Genomic DNA, 10,604 nt, shown 5'->3' with positions numbered 1-10,604 from the left:
GAGCAGAGCAAGTTCAGAACAACTTTGACAGAGTTAGAATCAAGGAATCAAATGGTTCCAGTACAGAAGGAGACCATTCAGTCCATCATGTCCATGACAGCTCTTTGCAAGAGCAAATCAGCTAATTCCACTCCTCTGCCCTTTCATTGTAACCCTGCAATTTTTCTCTATTCAGGTGTTTATCCAATTCCCTTTTGAAAGCCACGATTGAATCTGCCTCCAGCACTCTCAGGCAGTGTAATCCAGATCTGAACCACTCGCTCTGTCCCACACCCCTGGTACCATTGCAGAAAATCTCTTCTGTTCATTTCATCCCTCATAAATAATTGAAATGAAATGTTTATTAGGAAATGCACAATATAAAAAGGAGAGAGAAATAAATGCTGAGAAAAATAGAAGTCAATGTTTGGAAGGTAAAAAGAGCAAAAGATGTAACATTTATTCTGGATGAATGAGAGGAATATATCACACTTTGGGGCTTTTTAAGAGGATTTACTGATAAACCTGGGATTTGAGAGGAAGCTGGTTCATGGTTTACAGAACAAATTCAGCGCCTGGGGTGGAGGCAACAGCTGCACCGTCCAATAACAGACAGGACGGGGACACTGTCTCAGGCCTGGTGAGCTCAGTCGATGAAAGCATGAAACTCTGAATCTCAAGTTTTTGAGTTTGAGCCCACGGTGGGTGTTTTTTATTTCCTTTTTAGGCTGATTTTACAGGCATTCTCCAGCTCTGAATTCCTCGGCAAAGAGTTCAAGGAGTGTTTGAAATGAGATTCAACAGCAGTATGATAAAGTCTCTCCTTGATTCAGGACTCTTACCTCTCTGCAGCAACTCGCTGCTGAAGATTGAACTTTATCTCATTTCATTTTCAGCTCATGGTCAGTGTGAATCAGTGAGACTTCTGGCTGTCTCCCACTTCACAATCCATCAGTGCTGAGAAATCAATGGGGAATATTACTCACATGTTACAATGTTTTATAAATACTTGAATGTATTTCACACTGTGTCTAACAGTGTGAATCTCCCCTGGTATATCAGCTCACCAATACTTCAACAGAACATTCACATAATGTGAGCTCTGAGTCTGTTCAGATCCCATTCCCAAGACCTGGAAAGTGGGATTGGGCTGGATCGCTCTTTTTCAGCTGGCACAGACACGATTGCTAAATGGTCTCATTCTGTGCCATAAATTTTCTCCATTTTCTATGTTCTATGAAGTGAGGTGTGATTGGGAGGGGCAATTCCACCAGGGTTATATTTTCTACCAAAACAATGACACAAGGGATACTTCACTTTTTTATTCATTCATTCATGCAATGTGGGCATCGCTGGCTAGGCCAGCATTTATTGCCCAGGAGAAGGTGGTGGTGAGCTGCCTTCTTGAACCATTACACTCCATGTGGGGTAGGTACACCCACAGTGCTGTGAGAAAGGGAGTTCCAGGATTTTGACCCAGCGACAGTGAAGGAACGGCGATATAGTTCCAAGTCAGGATGGTGTGTGGCTTGGAGGGGAACTTGCATGTGGTGGTATCCCCTGCATTTGCTGCCCTTGCCCTTCTAGGTGGTAAAGGTCACTGGTTTGGAAGGTGCTGTCTAAGGAGTCGTGGTGCATTGCTGCAGTGCATCTTGTAGACGGTACACACTCTGCAACTGTGGGTCGATGGTGGAGGGAGTGAATGTTTGCAGATGGGGTGCCAATCATGCGGGCTGCTTTGTCCTGGCGGTGTTGAGATTCTTGAGTTGGAATTGCACCCATCCAGGCAAGTGGAGAGTATTCCATCACATTCTTGACTTGTGCCTTGTGGATGGTGGACAGGCTTTGGGGAGTCAAGAGTCATGGATGAGTGAGAGGAATATATCACACTTTGGGGCTTTTGAAAGAGGATTTATTGATAAACCTGGGATTTGAGAGGAAGCTGCTTCATGGTTTACAGAACAAATTCAGCCCCTGGGGTGGAGCCAACAGCAGCACTGTAATTACTCGCCTCAGGATTCCAAGCCTCTGACCTGCTCTTGTAGTCACGTTATTTGTATGGCTTCCCATTGTAACCCCCATGATGTTGATAGTGGGGGATTCAGTGATTGTAATGCTATTGAATGTCAAGGGGAGATAGTTAGATTCTCTCTTGTTGGAGATGGCACTGCCCTGAAAAACTGGGTATCCAGTCATGAATGGTGGAGGACAATTAAATAACGAACCAGATGAGGAGGGTCCGAAAACATCCCTATCCTCAATGTTGGTGGAGCCGAGCACGTCAGTGCAAAAGGTGAAGCTGGAGCATTTGAAACCATCTTCAGTCAGAAATTGCACAGTGGATGATTCATCTCGGCCTCTTGAGGTCCCCAGCATCACAGCTTCCAGTTTTCAGCCAATTCGCTTCACTCCACATAATGGCAAGAAACAGCTGAAAGCACTCGATACAGCAAAGACTATGGGCCCTAACAACATTCCGGCTCTAGTACTGAAGACTTGTGCTCCAGAACTAGCTGCGCTCTCAGCCAAGTTTTTCCAGTAGAGCTACAACACGGGCATCTACTTGACAATGTGAAAAATTGCCCAAGTGTGCCCTCTCCATAAAAAAAAATGCAGGACAAATCCAATCTGACCAATTGCCGCCCCATCAGTCTACTATCAAACATCAGCAAAGTGATGGAAGATGTCACCAACAGTGCTATCAAGCACCACACACTTAGCAATAATCTGATCATCATTGCTCAGCTCCTGGGCTGGAAGCTCCCTAGGAAGCTCCCTTGCTGTTCAACTCTATCCATGGCCATCTGCTTCCATCCCTAACGTTTTCTCCCCCAATCTGCCCTCTTAAACTGTTTAAATTCCCCTGGCTCTTTAAATCAGTTCATTTTAGCCCTATCTAAAAGTTAACAGTTAGTTTAGTGTATGTTACCTGGGCCCACTGCCCTCCCCCAGCCACACCTGCTCTTTGTTTTCTCAATGAAATTGATCCGGATGAAACTGACGAGAACAGCTGCCGATACTTTAATCTCCGATCCTGCTGTCTTCACAGTCCAGAGTGTCTGCAGCCACGGCATGCGGTAAGTCCATTGAGGTGAAGAAGGAGCTGCGGGACCCGGGAGAAGTCCTGTGAAAAGGTGCCCCGAACACCCAAAACATCCACGAACGGCCCCCCCGGCCGCAACTTCGAAGCGCCCGCGGGAGATGGCTCGGAGAGCATCTGCAGCGCACTGTCGGCAATGCTGCATGCCTTTATTTAAACCACTGCAAAAAAAAAACCCTTAGCAAATGTAATCACCTCTAAGTCTGCCAAATGATGCTTCACCTCCCGAAGGACGTGGATGAGCTTTCCGGACGTCGATGGTGGGCACTGAGGAAATGGCTTATTACCTGCACCAGATTCCACCCCCCCTCCCCCCCCTTTACCCCCCTTCCACCCCCCCCACCCCCGTCCCCTTCCCTGCTCCACCCTCTCAGCTCACCCCCTCACAACCCCATCCCAGCCCACCCCCCCCTCGCACCATCTTCACCCCGCACCCCCTTCCCCTGCACCCCCCCCCACCCCCTCCCTCTACCCCTCCCCCTTGCATCCCCTCCTCCCACCGGCACCATCCTACACCTGTGTAGGGGCCCCAACAACCCCACTGCCTTGTGGGCGTCTCGGGAGAGACCAAGGCTAAGGGAGTAAACCCTAACAGAAAATCCGGAGCGGAACCCCGTAGGCGGTCATGTGTCACCTTTGGCATGTTTCCGGCAGTTCCTGCAGCCATACTGGTGCCAAACGTCGTGTCCTGCACTCCTTTGGACCCCACCAGAAAGGCCGAGAGGGGGGTTTTGACGACTGGGCAACTCTCAACCTCCATAAATTTGCCCAGGCATGCGCCATGGAGAGGTCACTCCATAGTTGCCTCACAGCGACTGAAACAACACGGAAGGCAGCAGTTACGGGTTATAAGTCCAGATAAATTGGCGTAGAAACTGGGCGCCACGGGTTGCCTTTGTCGGTGGGAGAGGTCATTGCACCTCACTGGACAGCTACCGCCCGCCTCAAACCGGGCAGCCCCCGGTCAATAAGGTTCTGTCCCGCCACAGTCTGCCTGCTTCAATGGGTGCTTGGAGCTCAGGGTCATTGCCCGAAAGGTGGACTGACACACCGCACCAAACAACATGAAAAAAGGAAAGAAGGTACCAGCCCTTCGCTTTGCAAGCTGGAACGTCAGAACTATGTGTCCTGGCCTGTCGGAAGACCTTACACAAATCAACGATTCTCGGAAGACCGCCATCATTAACAACGAGCTCAGTAGACTCAATGTGGACATTGCAGCACTTCAGGAGACTCGCCTCCCCGCGAGTGGCTCTCTAGCAGAGCAAGACTACACCTTCTTCTGGCAGGGCAGGGATCCTGAAGAACCAAGACAGCATGGAGTGGGCTTCGCCATCAGAAACTCCTTGCTCAGCATGATAGAGCCTCCCTCAAATGGCTCGGAACGCATTCTGTCCATCCGACTGCTCACCACCTCTGGTCCAGTACACCTACTCAGCATCTATGCTCCAACACTCTGTTCCGCACCTGAAGCTAAAGACCAGTTCTATGAACAACTCCATAACATCATTAGCAGCATCCCCAACACCGAACACCTATTCCTGCTGGGGGACTTTAATGCCAGGGTTGGGGCCGACCATGACTCATGGCCCTCCTGCCTTGGGCGCTATGGCGTTGGAAGGATGAATGAGAACGGGCAGAGACTGCTTGAGTTGTGTACCTATCATAACCTCTGCATCACCAACTCGTTCTTTCACACTAAACCCTGTCACCAGGTTTCATGGAGGCACCCAAGATCACGTCGTTGGCACCAGCTAGACCTCATTGTCACAAGGCGAGCCGCCTTAAACAGTGTTCAAATCACACGCAGCTTCCACAGTGCGGACTGCGACACCGACCACTCCCTGGTGTGCAGCAAGGTTAGACTCAGACCAAAGAAGTTGCATCATTCCAAGCAGAAGGGCCACCCGCGCATCAACACGAGCAGAATTTCTCACCCACAGCTGTTACAAAAATTTCTAAATTCACTTGTAACAGCCCTTCAAAACACTCCCACAGGGGATGCTGAGACCAAGTGGGCCCACATCAGAGACGCCATCTATGAGTCAGCTTTGACCACCTACGGCAAAAGTGCGAAGAGAAATGCAGACTGGTTTCAATCTCATAATGAAGAGCTGGAACCTGTCATAGCCGCTAAGCGCATTGCACTTTTGAACTACAAGAAAGCCCCCAGCGATTTAACATCCGCAGCACTTAAAGCAGCCAGAAGTACTGCACAAAGAACAGCTAGGCGTTGCGCAAACGACTACTGGCAACACCTATGCAGTCATATTCAGCTGGCCTCAGACACCGGAAACATCAGAGGAATGTATGATGGCATGAAGAGAGCTCTTGGGCCAACCATCAAGAAGATCACCCCCCCCAAATCTAAATCGGGGGACATAATCACTGACCAACGCAAACAGATGGACCGCTGGGTTGAGCACTACCTAGAACTGTACTCCAGGGAGAATGCTGTCACTGAGACTGCCCTCAATGCAGCCCAGCCTCTACCAGTCATGGATGAGCTGGACATACAGCCAACCAAATCGGAACTCAGTGATGCCATTGATTCCCTAGCCAGCGGAAAAGCCCCTGGGAAGGACAGCATTACCCCTGAAATAATCAAGAGTGCCAAGCCTGCTATACTCTCAGCACTACATGAACTGCTATGCCTGTGCTGGGACGAGGGAGCAGTACCCCAGGACATGCGCGATGCCAACATCATCACCCTCTATAAAAACAAAGGTGACCGCGGTGACTGCAACAACTACCGTGGAATCTCCCTGCTCAGCATAGTGGGGAAAGTCTTTGCTCGAGTCGCTCTGAACAGGCTCCAGAAGCTGGCCGAGCGCGTCTACCCTGAGGCACAGTGTGGCTTTCGTGCAGAGAGATCGACTATTGACATGCTGTTCTCCCTTCGTCAGATACAGGAGAAATGCCGTGAACAACAGATGCCCCTCTACATTGCTTTCATTGATCTCACCAAAGCCTTTGACCTCGTCAGCAGACGTGGTCTCTTCAGACTACTAGAAAAGATCGGATGCCCACCAAAGCTACTAAGTATCATCACCTCATTCCATGACAATATGAAAGGCACAATTCAACATGATGGCTCCTCATCAGAGCCCTTTCCTATCCTGAGTGGTGTGAAACAGGGCTGTGTTCTCGCACCCACACTTTTTGGGATTTTCTTCTCCCTGCTGCTTTCACATGCGTTCAAATCCTCTGAAGAAGGAATTTTCCTCCACACAAGATCAGGGGGCAGGTTGTTCAACCTTGCCCGTCTAAGAGCGAAGTCCAAAGTACGGAAAGTCCTCATCAGAGAACTCCTCTTTGCTGACGATGCTGCTTTAACATCTCACACTGAAGAATGCCTGCAGAGTCTCATCGACAGGTTTGCGTCTGCCTGCAATGAATTTGGCCTAACCATCAGCCTCAAGAAAACGAACATCATGGGGCAGGATGTCAGAAATGCTCCATCCATCAATATTGGCGACCACGCTCTGGAAGTGGTTCAAGAGTTCACCTACCTAGGCTCAACTATCACCAGTAACCTGTCTCTAGATGCAGAAATCAACAAGCGCATGGGTAAGGCTTCCACTGCTATGTCCAGACTGGCCAAGAGAGTGTGGGAAAATGGCGCACTGACACGGAACACAAAAGTCCGAGTGTATCAGGCCTGTGTCCTCAGTACCTTGCTCTACGGCAGCGAGGCCTGGACAACGTATGCCAGCCAAGAGCGACGTCTCAATTCATTCCATCTTCGCTGCCTTCGGAGAATAGTTGGCATCAGGTGGCAGGACTATATCTCCAACACAGAAGTCCTTGAAGCGGCCAACATCCCCAGCTTATACACACTACTGAGTCAGCGGCGCTTGAGATGGCTTGGCCATGTGAGCCGCATGGAAGATGGCAGGATCCCCAAAGACACATTGTACAGTGAGCTCGCCACTGGTATCAGACCCACCGGCCGTCCATGTCTCCGTTATAAAGACGTCTGCAAACGCGACATGAAATCGTGTGACATTGATCACAAGTCGTGGGAGTCAGTTGCCAGCATTCGCCAGAGCTGGCGGGCAGCCATAAAGACAGGGCTAAATTGTGGCGAGTCGAAGAGACTTAGTAGTTGGCAGGAAAAAAGACAGAGGCGCAAGGGGAGAGCCAACTGTGCAACAGCCCCAACAAACAAATTTCTCTGCAGCACCTGTGGAAGAACATGTCACTCCAGAATTGGCCTTTATAGCCACTCCAGGCGCTGCTTCACAAACCACTGACCACCTCCAGGCGCGTATCCATTGTCTCTCGAGATAAGGAGGCCCAAAAGAAATGCTCAGTTTAGGTTCTGCCAGGGTCTCTCAGCTACAGGAAATAATTTGGCAGATAGAGTAGAATGTGGGAAAATGTGAGGTTATCCACTTTGGTAGGAAGAATAGAACAGGAAAATATTATTTAAATTGTGAGAGATTACAGAATGCTGCGGTGTAGAAGGATCTGGGTGTCCTCGTACATGAATCACAAAAAGTTACTATGCAGGTACAGCAAATAATTAGGAAGGCAAATGGAATATTACCCTTTATTGCAAGGGGAATGGAGTATAAAAGTAGAGAAGTCTTGCTGCAAATGCACATGGTGCTGGTGTAACCACACCTAGAGTACTGTGGACAGTTTTGGTCTCCTTATTTAAGGTGGGATATACTTGCATTGGAGGCAGTTCAGAGAAGGTTCATTGGATTTATTCCTGTGATGAAGGTGTTGTCTTATGAGGAAACTTGAGCAGGTTGGACCGATACTCATTGGAGTTGAGAAAAATGAAAGGTGAACGTATTGAGACATATAAGATTCTGAGGGGGCTTGACAGGGTAGATGCTGAGAGGATGTTTCCTCTCATGGTGGAATCTAGAACTAGGAGACACAGTTTCAGATTTAGGGGTTTTTCATTTAAGAAATAATTTCTTCTCTCAGAGGGTCATTAATCTTTGGAATTCTTTACCGCAGAGAGCAGTGGAGGTTGGGTCATTGAATGTCTTCAAGATTTTTATCTACAAGAGAGCCAAGGGTTATGTGGGCAGGCAAGAAAGTGGGGTTGAGGTCATGATCAGGTCAGCCATGATCCTATTGAATGGCGGAGCAAGCTCGAGGGGCCAAATGGCCTACTCCTGCTACTAGTTCTTCTGATCTTCTGTTCGTATGATCTCATTGCAGCTTGGTCCAAACAGAGATGAAAGAGTGGAATTCCAGAGGAGAGGTGAGAGTGATTGCCCTTGAGTGAGTGTGGCATCAAGGATCCCAAGCAAAATTGAAGTCAATGGGAATCAGGGGGTAAACTTTCCACTTGTTGAAGTCATACCTCGCACAAAGCAAGATGTTGTGGTTAGTGGAGGCCAATCATCTCAGCCCAGGACATTGCCTCAGGAGTTTCTCAGGGTGGTGTCCTAGACCCAAACATCCCAGCTGTTTCATTGACGACTTTCTCTTCAACATAAGTCAGAAGTGGGAATGTTAGATGATGACTCACAACTCTTCAGATACTGAAGCAGTCTGTGCCTGCAAGCAGCAAGACCTGAGCAACATTCAGGCTTGAGCTGATAAGTGACAAGCAACCTTCTGGCCACACAAGTGCCAAGCAGTGAACATCTCCAATGAGAGAGAAAAAAAATCTACCTTTGGATATTCAGAAGCATTATCATTGTTAAATCCCCCACCATCAACATCTTGACCAGAAACGTAACAGGACCAGTCACATCTATGCTGTGGCTATAAGCGCAGGTCAGAGATTACGAATTCTGCAGCAAGTATCTCACCTCCTGACACCCCAAATCCTGTCCACCATCTACAAGGCACAAGTCAGGAGTGTGATGGAATACATCCCACTCAACAACACTCAAGAAGCTCAACACCATCCAGGACAAAGCAGCGCACTTGATTGGCACCTAACCCACCACCTTAAACATTCAATCCCTCCACAGCCAGTAAACAGTGGCTGCAGTGTGTACCATCTCCATATACACTGCAGCAGCTCGCCAAATATCCTTCAACAGCACCTTCCAAACTCGTGACCACTACCAACTCGAAGGACAAGGGCAGCAGATGCATGGGAACTCACTACCTGCAGGTTCCCCTCCAAGTCACTCACCATCCTGACTTGGAACGATATCGCCATTTCTTCACTGTTGTTGGGTCACAATCCTGGAACTCCCTCCCCAATAGCACTGTGGGTGTTCCTGCACCAATTGGACTGCATCAGTTCAAGAAGGCAGCTCTCCACCACCTTCTCAACGGCAATAGGAATGGGTAATAAATGCTAGCCTTATCAGCGATACTCACACCCAAGAATGAATAAAAACCAAATCACTCTCCACAGATTCCCCACAATCTGGGCTTGGACATTTACTTCAGGAGCACAGAGCTTTATATCACTGCAACATGAGTTCCAATCTTCATATTCTGTTCACTTTTCACATTATTTTCTACCAGTCCACTAGCTTTTATTAATTCAGTATTCGGGTCTCTGCTCCTCCGCCGTTTCTAACATCTCACCTCTAACAAAAAAACACTCTGATCTATCGTAGGTAGTGGATGACCCCTCATTTTAAACTCCATCTGCCAAAGCATTGCTCACTCACTTAATCTATCAAGAAGATTTGAAAATACATTTCTTGCCAAAGGATCATTTTCTGCATCTGCTCCCTCGCCATTTGCTTTTCCCATTTGTCTTTCACTTGGTGCAAATCCAGAGAAAGTAAAGATGGAAGGAAGGAGGGGAGGAAAAATCCTGCTCCGTTTCGTGATCCCTATTTGATCTTCATTCCAGTGCAGTTTGGGTGAAGAATTCCAAATGTCTGTCTCAATTTTAATAAAGTATAACCAATTCTGGAATCACTGTCTGGACATGGACAAGAACAGGTTTCGAGGCTGACTTTACACATAAACTCCCCCAACATAAACAATAAACTAAACAGTTCATAAACTAGCGACAAGAATGGGATTCGAACCCACGTGTGCAGAGCACAATGGATTAGCAGTCCATCACCTTAACCTCTCGGCCACCTTGCCCGTTGCATCAGAAACGTTGTCACCTTCAGCACAGTTTCTGGCTGTGGGTTTCTTCTGTCAGGAAATGAAGTTGGGAATGGAGCGGTGTGAAACATTTCCAGACCATGTCCAACACGTTTCTACTCAGTGTGAAAACCCACCACGGAAAGACTGGAACATACAATCATTTCATCACATCATGATTAACATCACTCAGACACCTGAACCATTAGGTCACTGACGAAGTCACGATGACCGAATTTCTCATGAAATGACAACTGAACTAACTGACTGGAAGAATTGCTTTAACTCCACATGATCAGAGAGACACAGCCTCAGGCCGACTTGTCGGGTGGGGTAAACAGATATCACTGCTTCTGATCTTCACCAGAACAGAGAGTGAGATGTAACATTGATCATCAAACAGACTGTGAGAGAATACAACAGAATAAAACACATGGAGAGACACTGTGGAATAACAAATAGATTTGATTGGAATATTGAAATTTTG

The 10,604-nt window shown here is 48.0% G+C and overlaps 1 non-coding gene across 1 annotated transcript; it reads right to left on the bottom strand.

Moving 5' to 3' along the window:
* Positions 1-10,032: 10,032 nt before the first annotated feature.
* trnas-gcu (transfer RNA serine (anticodon GCU)) lies at positions 10,033-10,114 on the bottom strand. Its single transcript has one exon. It is a non-coding gene; the product is annotated as a tRNA-Ser (tRNA).
* Positions 10,115-10,604: the final 490 nt, after the last annotated feature.

This window comes from Heterodontus francisci, unplaced genomic scaffold (genome assembly GCF_036365525.1).
Source record: "Heterodontus francisci isolate sHetFra1 unplaced genomic scaffold, sHetFra1.hap1 HAP1_SCAFFOLD_937, whole genome shotgun sequence".
Lineage (NCBI taxonomy): Eukaryota > Metazoa > Chordata > Chondrichthyes > Heterodontiformes > Heterodontidae > Heterodontus > Heterodontus francisci.
The sequence above is the reverse complement of the archived record's forward strand: the minus strand, read 5'-3'. Positions and strand labels throughout refer to the sequence as shown.